This window comes from Lissotriton helveticus, chromosome 12 (assembly GCF_964261635.1).
Source record: "Lissotriton helveticus chromosome 12, aLisHel1.1, whole genome shotgun sequence".
NCBI lineage: Eukaryota > Metazoa > Chordata > Amphibia > Caudata > Salamandridae > Lissotriton > Lissotriton helveticus.
In genome coordinates, this window is record NC_136073.1 from 66,226,775 (window position 1) to 66,242,684 (window position 15,910).

A 15,910-nucleotide genomic window follows, 5' to 3' on the forward strand; every position below is an offset into this window, starting at 1 on the left:
GGTGTGGAGAGCCTGGGACTCACGTCTGAGCATCCCCAGCCCACTCGGGGTGAAATTGCAAAAAACACAGTTGATGGACAGAATGTAGAACAATGTCATACATTCACCCCAGTACAAGGATCTGGGCCTAAATCCATCGTTCTTTTGCACTCCACACCACCTTGGGTTAGACACTGGCTATATGCAAATCAGCTCTGACCCTGTGCCTCATGGGAACAGTCCAGTCCGAACTACCAAGCCATGTCTTTCCCAGACCGGAATCAAGCATCCAAGGACCGGTTTCTGGCTATCAGCCTTCATCAGCCTGGATAGCTTGACTCCAGTGGTGTGGAGAGCCTGGGACTCACGTCTGAGCATCCCCAGCCCACTCGGGGTGAAATTGCAAAAAACACAGTTGATTGACAGAATGTAGAACAATGTCATACATTCACCCCAGTACAAGGATCTGGGCCTAAATCCATCGTTTGTTTGCACTCCACACCACCTTGGGTTAGACACTGGCTATATGCAAATCAGCTCTGACCCTGTGCCTCATGGGAACAGTCCAGTCCGAACTACCAAGCCATGTCTTTCCCAGACCGGAATCAAGCATCCAAGGACCGGTTTCTGGCTATCAGCCTTCATCCGCCTGGATAGCTTGACTCCAGTGGTGTGGAGAGCCTGGGACTCACGTCTGAGCATCCCCAGCCCACTCGGGGTGAAATTGCAAAAAACACAGTTGATGGACAGAATGTAGAACAATGTCATACATTCACCCCAGTACAAGGATCTGGGCCTAAATCCATCGTTTTTTTGCACTCCACACCACCTTGGGTTAGACACTGGCTATATGCAAATCAGCTCTGACCCCGTGCCTCATGGGAACAGTCCAGTCCGAACTACCAAGCCATGTCTTTCCCAGACCGGAATCAAGCATCCAAGGACCGGTTTCTGGCTATCAGCCTTCATCAGCCTGGATAGCTTGACTCCAGTGGTGTGGAGAGCCTGGGACTCACGTCTGAGCATCCCCAGCCCACTCGGGGTGAAATTGCAAAAAACACAGTTGATGGACAGAATGTAGAACAATGTCATACATTCACCCCAGTACAGGGATCTGGGCCTAAATCCATCGTTTTTTTCCACTCCACGCCACCTTGGGTTAGACACTGGCTATATGCAAATCAGCTCTGACCCTGTGCCTCATGGGAACAGTCCAGTCCAAACTACCGAGCCATGTCTTTCCCAGACCGGAATCAAGCATCCAAGGACCGGTTTCTGGCTATCAGCCTTCATCAGCCTGGATAGCTTGACTCCAGTGGTGTGGAGAGCCTGGGACTCACGTCTGAGCATCCCAAGCCCACTCGGGGTGAAATTGCAAAAAACACAGTTGATGGACAGAATGTAGAACAATGTCATACATTCACCCCAGTACAAGGATCTGGGCCTAAATCCATCGTTTTTTTGCACTCCACACCACCTTGGGTTAGACACTGGCTATATGCAAATCAGCTCTGACCCTGTGCCTCATGGGAACAGTCCAGTCCGAACTACCAAGCCATGTCTTTCCCAGACCGGAATCAAGCATCCAAGGACCGGTTTCTGGCTATCAGCCTTCATCAGCCTGGATAGCTTGACTCCAGTGGTGTGGAGAGCCTGGGACTCACGTCTGAGCATCCCCAGCCCACTCGGCGTGAAATTGCAAAAAACACAGTTGATTGACAGAATGTAGAACAATGTCATACATTCACCCCAGTACAAGGATCTGGGCCTAAATCCATCGTTTTTTTGCACTCCACATCACCTTGGGTTAGACACTGGCTATATGCAAATCAGCTCTGACCCTGTGCCTCATGGCAACAGTCCAGTCCGAACTACCAAGCCATGTCTTTCCCAGACCGGAATCAAGCATCCAAGGACCGGTTTCTGGCTATCAGCCTTCATCAGCCTGGATAGCTTGACTCCAGTGGTGTGGAGAGCCTGGGACTCACGTCTGAGCATCCCCAGCCCACTCGGGGTGAAATTGCAAAAAACACAGTTGATGGACAGAATGTAGAACAATGTCATACATTCACCCCAGTACAAGGATCTGGGCCTAAATCCATCGTTTTTTTGCACTCCACACCACCTTGGGTTAGACACTGGCTATATGCAAATCAGCTCTGACCCTGTGCCTCATGGGAACAGTCCAGTCCAAACTACCAAGCCATGTCTTTCCCAGACCGGAATCAAGCATCCAAGGACTGGTTTCTGGCTATCAGCCTTCATCAGCCTGGATAGCTTGACTCCAGTGGTGTGGAGAGCCTGGGACTCACGTCTGAGCATCCCCAGCCCACTTGGGGTGAAATTGCAAAAAACACAGTTGATGGACAGAATGTAGAACAATGTCATACATTCACCCCAGTACAGGGATCTGGGCCTAAATCCATCGTTTTTTTCCACTCCACGCCACCTTGGGTTAGACACTGGCTATATGCAAATCAGCTCTGACCCTGTGCCTCATGGGAACAGTCCAGTCCAAACTACCGAGCCATGTCTTTCCCAGACCGGAATCAAGCATCCAAGGACCGGTTTCTGGCTATCAGCCTTCATCAGCCTGGATAGCTTGACTCCAGTGGTGTGGAGAGCCTGGGACTCACGTCTGAGCATCCCCAGCCCACTCGGGGTGAAATTGCAAAAAACACAGTTGATGGACAGAATGTAGAACAATGTCATACATTCACCCCAGTACAAGGATCTGGGCCTAAATCCATCGTTTTTTTGCACTCCACACCACCTTGGGTTAGACACTGGCTATATGCAAATCAGCTCTGACCCTGTGCCTCATGGGAACAGTCCAGTCCGAACTACCAAGCCATGTCTTTCCCAGACCGAAATCAAGCATCCAAGGACCGGTTTCTGGCTATCAGCCTTCATCAGCCTGGATAGCTTGACTCCAGTGGTGTGGAGAGCCTGGGACTCACGTCTGAGCATCCCCAGCCCACTCGGGGTGAAATTGCAAAAAACACAGTTGATGGACAGAATGTAGAACAATGTCATACATTCACCCCAGTACAAGGATCTGGGCCTAAATCCATCGTTTTTTTGCACTCCACACCACCTTGGGTTAGACACTGGCTATATGCAAATCAGCTCTGACCCTGTGCCTCATGGGAACAGTCCAGTCCAAACTACCAAGCCATGTCTTTCCCAGACCGGAATCAAGCATCCAAGGACTGGTTTCTGGCTATCAGCCTTCATCAGCCTGGATAGCTTGACTCCAGTGGTGTGGAGAGCCTGGGACTCACGTCTGAGCATCCCCAGCCCACTCGGGGTGAAATTGCAAAAAACACAGTTGATGGACAGAATGTAGAACAATGTCATACATTCACCCCAGTACAAGGATCTGGGCCTAAATCCATCGTTTTTTTGCACTCCACACCACCTTGGGTTAGACACTGGCTATATGCAAATCAGCTCTGACCCTGTGCCTCATGGGAACAGTCCAGTCCAAACTACCAAGCCATGTCTTTCCCAGACCGGAATCAAGCATCCAAGGACTGGTTTCTGGCTATCAGCCTTCATCAGCCTGGATAGCTTGACTCCAGTGGTGTGGAGAGCCTGGGACTCACGTCTGAGCATCCCCAGCCCACTTGGGGTGAAATTGCAAAAAACACAGTTGATGGACAGAATGTAGAACAATGTCATACATTCACCCCAGTACAAGGATCTGGGCCTAAATCCATCGTTTTTTTGCACTCCACACCACCTTGGGTTAGACACTGGCTATATGCAAATCAGCTCTGACCCTGTGCCTCATGGGAACAGTCCAGTCCGAACTACCAAGCCATGTCTTTCCCAGACCGGAATCAAGCATCCAAGGACCGGTTTCTGGCTATCAGCCTTCATCAGCCTGGATAGCTTGACTCCAGTGGTGTTTTTTGCAATTTTCACCCCGAGTGGGCTGGGTATGCTCAGACGTGAGTCCCAGGCTCTCCACACCACTGGAGTCAAGCTATCCAGGCTGATGAAGGCTGATAGCCAGAAACCGGTCCTTGGATGCTTGATTCCGGTCTGGGAAAGACATGGCTTTGTAGTTCGGACTGGACTGTTCCCATGAGGCACAGGGTCAGAGCTGATTTGCATATAGCCAGTGTCTAACCCAGGGTGGTGTGGAGTGCAAAAAAACGATGGATTTAGGCACAGATCCTTGTACTGGGGTGAATGTATGACATTGTTCTACATTCTGTCCATCAACTGTGTTTTTTGCAATTTTCACCCCGAGTGGGCTGGGTATGCTCAGACGTGAGTCCCAGGCTCTCCACACCACTGGAATCAAGTTATCCAGGCTGATGAAGGCTGATAGCCAGAAACTGGTCCTTGGATGCTTGATTCCGGTCTGGGAAAGACATGGCTTTGTAGTTCGGAGTGGACTGTTCCCATGAGGCACAGGGTCAGAGCTGATTTGCATATAGCCAGTGTCTAACCCAGGGTGGTGTGGAGTGCAAAAAAACGATGGATTTAGGCCCAGATCCTTGTACTGGGGTGAATGTATGACATTGTTCTACATTCTGTCCATCAACTGTGTTTTTTGCAATTTTCACCCCGAGTGGGCTGGGTATGCTCAGACGTGAGTCCCAGGCTCTCCACACCACTGGAGTCAAGCTATCCAGGCTGATGAAGGCTGATAGCCAGAAACCGGTCCTTGGATGCTTGATTCCGGTCTGGGAAAGACATGGCTTTGTAGTTCGGACTGGACTGTTCCCATGAGGCACAGGGTCAGAGCTGATTTGCATATAGCCAGTGTCTAACCCAGGGTGGTGTGGAGTGCAAAAAACGATGGATTTAGGCCCAGATCCTTGTACTGGGGTGAATGTATGACATTGTTCTACATTCTGTCCATCAACTGTGTTTTTTGCAATCTCCATGCCACTGGAGACAAGCTATCCTGGCTGATGAGGGCTGAAAGCCCGAAATCGGTCCTAGGATGCTTGTTTCCAGTCCAGGGAGGACCTGTCCTGGCAGTTCGGGCTGGACTGTTCCCACTGGGCACAGGGTCAAGACTGATTTGCATATGGCTGGGTCCAAACTGGAATGGCACGGTGAGCAAAAAAACGATGGATTTAGGCCCAGATCTCTGTACTGGGGTGAATGGGTGACATTGTTCTGCATTGTTCTGCATTCTGTCCATCAATTGTTCTTTTTGCATAATATTACAGCTGTGCTCCAGGCTACAAGACTTGTTGCCCTTCAGAACAGGATGGTGCTAGACGTCATCCTTGCTGATAGGGGTGGGGCCTGCCATGTCATCGGAAGTAGTTGCTGTGTATACATACCGGACCACGCTCCGAATGTATATGTTGCTATAAAGAAGCTCCATAGGCTTGCCTCTGACATACACCAGGAACACGGCACGTGGCCTCTCACGGGGTGGTTTTGGGGCCTATTTGCCTCTTGGGGTTGGAAGATTATTATTTTCATGGTTGCCATAGCAAGTATCATTTTAACATGTTGTCTGTGCATACACTGCCTCCCTTTCGGTTGTGCCTGCTGTGTATCAATGTTGACGCCTCGCCCAAAGCCCACGGAACATGATTCTAAGAGCAAGGCCATGATGAGGCAGGACATCCAAGATATGGTGTGTATTGATGAGGGCATTTTTTAATATTAATGATGTATGTCTAGCCTTATAGAGTTTTTAGTTCTTGTCTAGTCAGTAAATGTTGCCTATGATCAAACATTCTTCCTATCTTTAGAATTATACGGCCCTTACCTGATAGCAATAATAACAATTAGCTATGAATGCTCTAAAAGGAGGGTCTGTTAGAATTGAAAATGTAATCGCCTCGTTGCTCATACTTCATTCTGTATTAAATTAGCATTCATGGCACCATTTTATTAGTAGCCGCCATTTTGTTCCATGATGGAAGCTGAGTTTCTGTCTCACATCGCTTGCCTCAGCAGAAAACTGCATTGATGACTCCTTAGTTGATATTTTTCCAAGGCAGAGTTTTGCTGCACTGATGAATGTACTCTCTATAATGGAATATCGTTGCTGTTAGATAGGCCCGTTCCCATCGTCTATAATGGCGGGTCTGAGCAGAGTAACCTTGAGGTGGAGATAGCATGTACCCGGTCCCAGGACCATAGCTCATCCTTTTGTACCTCCTTTGTTCGCTGTTGTCTGAACCGGAATTTTCCAGTCTGGGCGTGCTCTTGAGGAATTGGAACTGTATAATGACTGATATTATGTTGCGTGGAGTCAGTCCCTCCGTAGCTATCTCTTGAGGCTGGTCAGACTGGGCTCCGCTGCAGCGCAATACTAATAAATAACTTTGGTATTTATTCTCTACTGTCTGACTGACTCTTCATTTGTTTGGAAGGCAAAGAGGTGGTCACAGGTGACCCTGGTGACCCTATTCGGATCCCTTCCTTCAGCAACAGCTGGACATGGTGTGCGAACTGCCATCACACAGAGCGTAAGAAATGAAAGGATAATTGTTGCTCCCTGGAGCACGACTCCTGAGGGGCAAACGGCCTGGTGAGAGTGGCTTACCAGAGCTGTAAGAAAAGCTTAAAGCTTACGCCAGATATGATCCCATACTCTCAGGCAAATGGCATGAACGTATTCACACAGCTCCGTACAGGCCTTGGCGGGGAGGGGTTGGCGGCCTGGAGGGATTAAAGAGCGTCCTCGGTGGACGTATTCAGAGACCATGAGCTAATAATCTTTGGCCAGTTGCAGGACGATTACAAACTACTAAAGGGTCATTTTATGGCTCACTGGACACTGATGGAGGAGTTAGGACGCCAGTGGAGTATTACGGACACTGAACCAGAGAAACATCCACTGACCCATGCCTTGTTTGTGATTGGGTCTGGTTGGAAACTGGTAACCTGGTTCGTCAAAGCTTTGGCCCACACAGCCACAGACACTTTATTACCCCTCCGCAGTCTACAGAAAATTAACATAGGTCAAGCTCTGACAACCAAGGAATGGGAACGCACCGTACACTATCCGCGCAGAGTGTCCCGTAATGCCAAATTCCAGTACATTCAATTTATTTTCTACACAGGGCATACCTCGCCCTGGCCACCCTAAATATAATGGTCAGGTCCTCCTCTCTGTTCCCAAGGAGCCAGGCATCTAGCTTGGATCTAATAGACATGTTTTAGGTTGAAATCTTTTTTATTATTAGTATTCTTAAAATTCTCCGCATGCTCACATTTGCAATAAGCTGTTCACAGTTCATCAAGTACAACATATATCTGTTACACCTCTATGTCCATCATTCAGTGCAATTATAATCTACCATGAATGGTGCCAAACATGTGCTGTGGTGCTAATCCAAGATATACCAAACAAAACAACAATATACAGAAAATTCAAACTGTCCCCTCTCCCCCTCCCTCCTCCCTCTACCAATAATCTCATTCCTCTCATTCATGTTTTTTTGGTATCCCGCGGACTCTCTAAGCTTAGTTCCTTCATTGGTTCGGGATGTTTGATCTGTCTCTGTTAGTCGCAGAAGGCGAAGATATTTCAGACATGTGATTTCCTAAAATTCTGTCGACAAGAGGTTAAGGAATGGTTTCCATACCTCTTTAAATGTGGTTTCGGAGTTGGCAAGAGTGGCATTAATTCACTCCATTCCTAGAATATACCATAGTTTGTGGAGCCAGCCTAGGTACGTAGGTGTTGTTTACGTCCCCCAATGCGTCAATATATTTTGGAGAGCAGCCCTTAAAGCTAGCCCCATCTTTCTCCCCCTACGGGATTTAAGTGGGAATGTTAAAGGGTTGGCCAATCCCAACACTATGTACGATGTGGGATTTGTGTGCCAAATTGCTGGTCTATTTCATCCAGTATCCTGAGCCAATAAGCTGACAATACAGGGAATTCCCACAGTAAATGTAAGAGAGTGCCATCTTCCCCACAACGGCAACCCCCCCAGCAGGTAGGGCTGCGATCAGGGTTACCCTTGTTAAGGCGCACTGGTGTTAGATACCAATACGTAGCTATTTTGATGGCCGTCTCAACACTTGACACGTTACGCGCTGTATGCTTAGCCCTATAATAGATTTCTCCCCATTCTTTATTCGATAAGTCCCTCCCTATTTCTTTGGCCCATCTTTTCTGCTAGGTGTGGGTTGCAGTGGGGTTGGTTGCCGGAGCACAGCATATAGTTCGGAGATCAGACTCTTGTCGTTTTGTTTTGGGACCAGCCATTTTTCGTATTTGGTCAATCTGCGACCAACTTGTGTGTGTATATACAGAATGAAGCAACCAGTATCCAAGGTGCAAATAGCGTAGCCGCTCTGACTCTGGTAACTTGTAGTCCTGTCGTAGTCGTGGAAATGGAATGATACCCTCAAGATCAAACATTGACCTGCGGCTCTGCATGGCGGATTGTGCCATGCTGCAAATGCCTTGCCCTCCATACCTGGAGAGAAATCCCTATTCTCAAAAAGTGGCGTCATAGGTGAGGGAAACATTGTGAGTTCTCTTTTAGTGGCCAACCGGTCCTAGACCTCCATCACAGTCCTTGTAATTGGTGACCTGTGGAGACTCTGCGGCCTATCTGCTTTCTTTAAAAACAGTAGCAGGGGAGCCCTGCTATCGCCCTGTCCTGAAACAGCCACATTTTTTCCGACTCGTCTCTACTCCACTCCATAAGATACCGCATATGTGCCGCCTTAAAATAGTCCATTACATTTGGGATCCCCAGATCCCAGTCATCCGGGCTGAAGTAACCCAACTCTCGTCGCATGGCCGGTCGAGCTCCTGCCCACACAAAGCGGAGTATGTCTTTTTGTAATAAGGTGAGGGTTCCGTAGGAGGGGAGACCAGTAAGACTGAAACAGATATAATGTTTTAGGTGGTATTGACATTTTAATAGCTGCAATATGACCCAGGAGTGATAGGTGATGGCGACTCGAATAGTCTAGATCCTTTCTGATCTATCACGCCAATTTAGTGTAATTCAGTGTAACCGTTTGCTTAATGGTTTCTGCCAGCTCAATCCCCAGATATTGGATCGACTCAACTGCCCGGATAACCAGAAAGTGGTTCCCCCCATCGCTGAGTCCCGAGGTGTTTGGATTAGGCTGAGGGCCTGTGTTTACTTACGTTTACCCGGAACCCCGAGGCCCGCCCAAACATCTCCAGCTCCTCCGAGCAGGGATCGACCCCCTTGGATTCTCAAGTATGTCATTGGCATATAGGCTAATGGGGTGTGTCTCTCCCCCAAATGAAATCCTTCTAATATCTGGGTTAACTCTAACCCTTTGTGCTAATGGTTCAATGTAGAGGGCAAACAGGAGGGTTGACAAGGGCCATACCTGCCTGGTACCTCGCTGATTGGAGAAAGGGTGGGAGGGGATGCCAATAACCCTGATTGAAGCTGTAGGAGAGTTGTAACAACTCTCCAACCACGATCGAAATCTATCCCCATGCGACAGTGGGACAGTGTTTGTTCTAGATATCCCAAATTCACCTGGTCAAACGCCTTCTCAGCATCGACAATAGCAAGAGTGCATCTAAATATGTGTGATGGGACTTGTCAATTAACTGGAAGATCAGTTTGGTATTATCTCCGCTTTGACGAATTTGGATAAATCCTGCTTGATCCAGCTCTATTATATTTGGCATCAATGGGCCCAATCTCGTGGCCAATATATTCGTGAACAATTTTAAGTCCACATTAAGAAGGGATACAGGGCAATAAGATCCGCACAACTGTTTGTACTTCCCAGGTTTAGGTAATACCACTATGGCTGCTATTAGCATGCTAGAGGGAATCGTTCCCAGCCCCCGAAAGGAGTTAAACAGTCTTGTCAAGATCGGGGCTGAAATTTGGCAAGATTTCTTGTAGAAGGCCGCTGAGAATCCATCCAAAACTGGTGACTTGAGAAGTTTCAGACGTGATATCGCCGTGACCACCTCTGCAATCCGTATGGTGGCATCAAGGGAAACCGCTTGATCAGAAGTTATCTTGGACATGCGAATGCTCTGTGAATGTGATGTTGTGTTGTTTTCAACTAGAGCTTATCTTTTATATAATTCTGCACAAAAGTCTCAAAATGTTTGTGCAATGTCTTCATCAGTTGTGATTTCCTTCCCGCTGCACCCCTTGAGAGAGTGAGTCTTTGTTTGTTGCCGTTGAACTCTAAGCTTACCCGCTAGCAAGCACCTTGTCCTGTCTCCCCCATTGTAGTAGGAATGTTTTAAGCATAGCAGTGCATATTCCGCTCTATCTAAGTCTATTACCGCCAATTTAAATCTCGCAGCCTTCAACTGGCGCCACACTCTATGCACTCTTCCTAATTCTTTAACCGGTGTGGACAGTTACTCCCTCTTCTCCTTACGCGCTTTATTACCTGCTGCAGCTATAGCTATCAATTCTCCTCTCAGCACCACCTTCTGGGCCTCCCATAATGTTGAAATGGATACCTCGGGGAATCATTTATCTCTAAAATCCTGTATGCATTTGGTGAGTTGTTGTGCCACTGCCTGTTTGTGGAGCATATTTTCTCTCAATCTCCAGATCCCTACCCCTCTCTGTTGTGGTGGTAACTGTAAGGTAATAGACAATGCGTCATGATCAGAAAGCACCACAGGTTCTATGTCCACCTCTCTCGTCGCCCTACTAATTTCTTTCTTACCTAAGAAATAATCGAGACGTGCATAGGACCAATGAGCATGAGAGAAGAATGAGTATTGCGACGCCTTAGGATGTGCCTCCCTCCACAAATCTACTAGTCCCATGTCCTGTAACCATTCACTCCCTTCCGGGGACATCTCTCCCGACTGGCTGAAGCGACTACCTGATCTGTCCTTGGTTGCATCCAGGCCTATATTCAAGTCCCCCTCTACCAATGTCATACGTGTCTGTGTAACCAGGGTGTCCGATAGTGCCACCTTCAAGAAGCCCTCCTGACCTGAATTAGGTGCGTAAATCTACCCTATCACCATAGTGTGGCCCCCAATCTGAATTGTGTATGCTAAAGTTCTCCCTTTTATTTCTGCCACCTTATCTCTCACCTCCCCTTTGCAACGTTTATCAATCAGAATAGCGACTCCCACTTTCTTATCTGCGGTAGAAGAGAAGAACTGCTGGGAGAAAGCTCTCGACCGCAGGCGGTGCCAGTCTTTAGACTAGAGCTGAGTCTATGGAAGAGGTAAATATCTGCTTCTGAGTTTTCTAAGTAGGAAAGGATGGCCCGGCGTTTGATGGGGTTATTAAGGCCTTTCACATTAGGAGTGAGGACCCTCAACGTGTCTTTAGACATTTGAAGAGAAGTCCTGTACAGCCAAGTTGAGCCCTGGATGGACCACTGTTCCTCCTCCCTCTCCACTCTCCCCGATCTTTTGCCTGTCCCCCTTTTAAGCATATGTCCCCGCCAAAACCTCCTTTCTTTAGATAGCGGTACCCCCCTCCAACCCTTCATAACCCCAACTAGAACAAAGAAAAAAGACCCCCCCTTTAGTCCAGGACCCGCAGGTCTAGTACGTGTGTCCTTGGTGGTCCAAGTAGTTGGGTGCCTAATGTGGCCAAAAGGTTCTCACTCTGCTCCCAGTCACCTCACTCGCCACCCGCTCAGCACAGTTCAATTCACTCATCTGTCCCCCGGACTTTCAAGTGCCATCTTTGGAGAGTGTCTCGTCAGACAGTGTCCCTAAAATTGCTTTTGTCTCCTGCACCATCGTCTTGGGGTCTGGTTTCACTGTATTCTACAAAGGATGGCCGCCTCTGAACCGTCTCCATCGACCTTGATGCGCTGCGGCGCCCCCTCTCTCCGGTTCCTCCTGCTGAGGTTTCTCAATGCCCAGGATGCGGCATGTGTCCTGTAAAGATCTGAGCTGGTACAACTTGCCCTTACATTTGAAGATTACTCTGAGGGGATGCCCCCATGAGTATATGAGCAGGTTAAGCAAGTGCATCGTAACAGGCTGGAATTCTTGTCTTTTCTGATGGGTTATTGTGGCCAGGTCCTGATAGAGAGCAATTGCATGCCCCATGTAAGTCAGAGGTTGTCTATTGCATGCTTTACGAAATACGTGTTCTTTAATTTTAAAATCCAGGAGAAACGCCAAAATATCTGGTGGAGGGCCAGGAGATCTTCTTTGCAGGCCCACTCTGTGCCATAGCTATTTTTATTTCGAAGTCCTGAGGAGGGACCTGTAAGATATTTCTGAAGAGGCCCTGTAAGTATAGTGATATGTCCAAGCCTTCTTCCTTGAGTGGCATGCCTTTGACCCTAATGTTATTTCTTTGAGACCGATTCTCCAAGTCCTCTGCATAAGCCTGGATATTGATCTGCTGTGCTCGGAGACATATGCCCTCCTGTTGTAGCTGCTCCACCTCCTCATCGCAGGCCATCTTGTGATGTTCGATACTTGACACCCGCTCCCCCACTGCTTCGATCTCTTGTTCGTCCTCTATTATCTCTCTTTGAAAATTCCCCTCTGAGGGTCTGCAGATTCTCGCTGAACGTATTGAACAGCTGCTCCAGCGATCAACTTGTGACTGGTTATTCATCGTTCTCTGTATCCTGCCCCATAGGCACATTAGGAGATGACTGCCCATCTCCTCCACTTGCCCCTGGTAGCTTGATTAGCATATCCTCTAAGTTTCTGTCTTTCTTCCCCCTGTAGTGTAGACATGTCTGGACCAATGCCGTGTTGCTGTCCCCCAGCTGAGGCCCTGGTCGGCCTTGAGTGCACTTCCAGTGGGGCGGGTTCCAGTGGTTGAATCGCTAGGCCAGGCCGGGTTGCTATGGTCCTAACTGCGGTACTTCCCCCCAGTGTCCTCTGGGAGTGTCTTGTTTGTTAATCTACCGCAGGCATGGGCCCGTTTTCTGCATGTTCCCCGTTTGTTTAGATCTCGCCGCAGTATTGCCGCACTAGAACCTCCTTTATTTCTTGGGGTATCAATGGCCAAAGTCAGCTACTTAATGTGGGGGGCCCTTCACGATCCCCCTTTGCCCTCCCTTCTCTCACCAGGATTCGAGCAGCACACCTTCAGATCCTTTTCTTAGGCCGGATTTAATTTGTGTATTCTGTCGGTGCCACAAAAAACACAATCTGCTGCTCCTGAGATCTTACACCTAGGAATGGGCTCTCCTGACTTGCTCTGGCAAGGCTCCTCGTGGCCCTTCTGGAGGTGCCTGACATAGGGTGACCAACCGTCCGTAAATTTCACGGACCGTCCGTAATTCGGACCTCACGTCCGTTGTCCGTGAGGATCCCTATTACGGGCGCTTTTGTCCGTAATTTGGGCTATCACAGGGAGCAGCACTGCTCCCCTGTGAGAATCCTTAGCCCCTTGATGGGGTCGCCTCGCGCTCCTCCTCGAGCTCAAGAGCAGCCCCAGCCGCCCATTGTCAATCTGTATGCTGGCTGATTGCCACCTACATCATGTCAATGGGGCAGTCTGGGGTGTGACAGCATGTGGTGGCCTCCTCCCGACTCAGTGCACAACAGGGCTTTCTGTCAGATAAAAGGTAAAATGCCAGTGATGCAATGTTAGAAAACAGTTTACATAAAGAAGCATGTGAAACAAGTTAAAAAGAACAGGTTACGTTCTTTCACTATCTCATCATTTTAGAACTGAAGTATTTTCAATATTATATTCAAAAAAGCCATGGTTACTGCTTTTTTATTTGAAGCAAATAACAACCATTGACGAAGCCAAAAGTCCTGGTTTGTTGTTGGTGTAATGATACTTGCTGTATTATGTATCTGAATACGATGACAGAAACAACATAATTCCAGTCGCGCGAAACACTATGCTGAGCACAGATTTTTAGCCTAGGTGTTTAAACCACGCTGTTAATTACATCGAACACCCCCTTTGAAGAGACCCCCCCCCGTTGTTTTTACGCCATTTAAAGCCCTGAAAACAACACCATGTCACAGTCACCTCACATACTGGCACTGTGCATCATGCATAACTCATGACTTCTAGTTTTCAGATTGCCTATGTGCAGGGGCATAGTGAACCCTCCCCCACCCCACCCCACCCCTTGCTTTAGGAACTACAGCAAGATGAAGTTCTTGACGGACCTCTTCTGTCAAACTCTGCAGACAAAGGCTCAGCTGATAATGTGAAAAGGTGGGTGAGTAAATAAGTGAAGGAATGTGTGAATGGCTGGATGGATTAGTGAAAGGATGAATGGATGAATGAAAGGGTGAATGGATAGATAATGAAAGAAAGGATGGATGGATGAGTGAATGAGTGGAAGTATGGATGAAAGAAAAGGTAAATAGATGGATGTATGGGTGGAAGGGTAGATGGATGGGTAAAAGGGTGGATAGGTGTGTGAAAGGATGGATAGGTGTGTAAAAGGATGGATGGATGAGGAAAGGGTAGATGATGGGCGAGTGAATAGGTGAATGGATGAGTGAAAGGATGGGTGGATTGATGAATTTATAAGTGAGAGGGTGGATGGATGGATAAGTTAAAGGGTGGATGTAAGGATTGATGAGTGAGTGAAAGGGTGTAGATGGACAAAAGGATGGATAGATGAGTGAAGTAGTGAAAAGGTGGATGGATGAGAGAACGGATGGATGAGTAATAGGGTCAATGGATGAATTCATGAATGGATGAGTAGATGGGTTAGTGGGTGGAAGGATGGATAAGTGAAAGGGGGATGGAGAGAGAAAGGGAGGATGAATGACTAAAAGGGTGAATGGATGGAAGAATAAGTGACTGGGTGGATGGATGAGTAGGTGAAAGGATGGCTGGATGGATGAAAGGGTAAACGGCTGGATAGATGAGTGAATAGATGGATGGGTAGAAGAGTGGATAGATGACTGTACGGATGGATGGGGTAAAAGGGTGGGTGGATGAATAATGGATGGATGAGTGAAATGATGGCTGGAAGGATACATGGTGGATAGGTTTACAATTGGTTGAATATATTTGGATATAGATGGGCACATAGATGGAAGGACAGAATGGTGAAAGACTCAATGATAGATAAAAGAATGATTACAGCTTGTAGCACCCATTATCTTAAGTAACATTCCCTATACATTGACTTTCACGTTTATATGAGTTGTGGTCTCTACATAATGGGTATGTGATGTAACGCACTCTGACACCCTGCCCTACATACTTGGGATGAGTAACACTATAAAATAAATTAAATACACATGAGAGACGGTCTATGTGAAGATGAGGGGCACCATTGGAGGGTGGTAGCAAGGCCGGAGTGGCCAACCGGGCATCAGGTGTTTCCCTGGGAGGCTGGAAAGGGGGAGGGTTGGAGGTTTTGTTACTTGGGGCTGGCACTGCCAAGATCCTTGTATATCCAGTAGTTTCAATCAACAACAAAAGCGGCCTCACTTATATTCAGGTGTGGTTCACCATTGTCTGGTGACTAATGTACCTGCTGGAGCGAGATGCGAGTTTTGAATCGTCTAAGGTAACAAGCAGCGGCCACACTGAAAAACCGTGAAGTGCACGATTGTCTCAACCTCATATAAACTTATTTTGACTTGTACTTAAGTGGTTGTCTGTTTACTTACTTATATACTATTGCGCGACCACCTCTGATGCGTCTGTAAAACTTACCATTTGTCCCGAATATTTGTCATGAATTTTGACCCTTTGTCCTGAATTTTTGTCCTGAATTTTGACCGTTTGCCCAGAATCTTTACACCCGCCGTCCTGAATTTGCACCCATTCCAGTTGGTCACCCTAGCCTGACATAATAGCCTGACATACCCTGCCTCAAGCCTCTGCTGCACCCGCCACCTCTCCTTCAGTAGGTGCCATGTGGTGGGGGCCCCACCTTGCGCACTGTCCCTGCGGCATCTTCCTACCTTGCCGGGAGCCCTCCGTTCCTGTCTCTCCTTTCCCCTCCGCCTGTTCGTCACAACGGAAGGCCTACACTCCCGCTACTCCAACACTGGCGCGCAGAAACACTCAAGTGGCGCAGGGCAGAG